This window comes from Hippocampus bargibanti, linkage group LG08, assembly GCF_051943395.1.
Source record: "Hippocampus bargibanti isolate YZ-2025 linkage group LG08, ASM5194339v1, whole genome shotgun sequence".
Taxonomy (NCBI): domain Eukaryota; kingdom Metazoa; phylum Chordata; class Actinopteri; order Syngnathiformes; family Syngnathidae; genus Hippocampus; species Hippocampus bargibanti.
The window spans coordinates 13,598,564-13,600,458 of NC_142741.1; the positions used below are offsets into that span (position 1 = coordinate 13,598,564).

At 38.8% G+C, this 1,895-nt stretch overlaps 1 protein-coding gene across 1 annotated transcript in view; it reads left to right on the forward strand.

Annotated features, from left to right (window-relative positions):
- The window catches only part of pomt1 (protein-O-mannosyltransferase 1), a 67,062-nt gene that overhangs the window by 13,345 nt on the left and 51,822 nt on the right, over positions 1–1,895 (forward strand). The window lies entirely within an intron of this gene.

Consider the following 1,895-nt stretch of genomic DNA (forward strand, 5'->3'; position numbering starts at 1 on the left):
GACACAACTCTGTGTATTTATCCGGGCTTGGGACCGGCACAAGAAGACTTATGTCCCCTTGTGGCTACAGAACAAGCAACTCGCTCAGTAAAAGGCTCCCACACACAACATGGTCAGTGGCACAGCAACAATCAATAACGTTTTTTTATTTTTTTTTCTCTGCTACAGTTTGTACACAGTATATAAAGAATGCTGACATGACATTTTAAACAAAAGACGTTAACTGTTGCCAATCAAATGGTGAATAAGCTGCTCTGTGGAGTTAATATGTTTGTAAATCTGACTGTGATGACGTCAGTGCCTCACCAGCCATGAACCTCACCCCACGTCACTGCCTACTACCCTTCTAATTTAATATTGATGTAAAATGTTCAATCCTTCACAGATGACCTCAACTCTGTAGACATCAATATTAAATTTACTTGCGAGGACATTAAAGAGAACCAACTAGCCTTTTTGGATTGTAAAGTAATTATAAAAGAAAACAGAGCACTAAAAACAGAAGTCTTCAGAAAGACCATGGACACTGACCAATACTTTTTTTGAATCTAACCACCCACTACAACACCAACTAGGAGTCATCAGAACCCTCCAGCATAGGGCTAAACTAATACCAACAAGCGTCGAAGGTAGAGAAAATGAGTCAAAACATGTCCGGAGAGCACTCACAAACAGTGGTTACCCTCTGTGGTCTTTTAACAAATGTCAAAAGTAAAGAATAGGAAATGAAACCAAAAATCCTGAAGATACTAAAAGGAGAGGGGTAGAAGTACCTTACATTGCAGGGGTTTCTGAAAAACTACAAAGGATCCTTTGGCAACACAAAATTCCTACTTATTTCAAACCGATAAACAGTTTAATACAAAAATTAATGCATCCAAAATATAGGCTGCGAAATAAAAAAACAAAGTAATGTAGTTTATTCGATACATTGTAAAAATGAAGATTGTAAAGAGCAATACATTGGGGAGACTAAACAAATTAAATCAAATTATTTTTCCTCCTGAGGGCGTCCCACTAGCTTGAAACAAAAGAAGACCATAGTCAGAAATAAGATGCACATTTACCTGCAAAAATGCTTAATGTGCTGCCATGCATATAGTCCATTTGTATTTTTTTAACCAGCGATTCGGTTAACCTGGTATTACATTTCTTGGTGACCAACTCATTGGTATGTTGAGTTTTTACCCCTATTTCGATCAAAATCATGTCCCAACATGCTGGATTAGCTTTTTCATTTCATTTGTTTTTATTTTAGACATAACATTTTTGACAGTGCGTAGTCTCTTAAAGGACAACCGACGTCTCCGGACAAGTTGTGTCCATACTTTGTAAAATGGCTTCAAATGACTTCTACTGAGTACATTTTAATACGATTCCACCGCATATAGCTACATTTTACATTTTAAGACTCGCGCTGAATATTTAGGGAGTCTTGTTTTTGAGTTGGTGACGAGTCCGTACGTGACGTCACGAAACGAACGCCCCTAACCGAAAAAACGACGCATTGTAGCGGTCCTTCCATCACGTCAATGTATTTTGCTCTACTTGTTTGGTCTGGGGACCTCGTGTTGCACCCAAAAGCCGCCAGAAGAGGGCGTCCACGCTCCATATAAGGAATTTATCAGCCTGTGGAAACGGAGGTGGCCACAGGAGGTCGCCATTTTGTGCCTCTTTTTCATTGAGACATCTCCCCTCAATGTTGCCTCATAATGGCACAGAATAAATTCTTTAATCTATGGTAAACATGTATGCTTTCCTCTTCATAACTATTTGAATCATATTAATAACTGTATGTGTAACAAGAAAGCATATTACAAGTGGTGCAAGATCTTGCACCACTTCTCCTGCTTCTTCTGTTCCTCCAAATGTAGATGTTCCACTTCCACTACAAC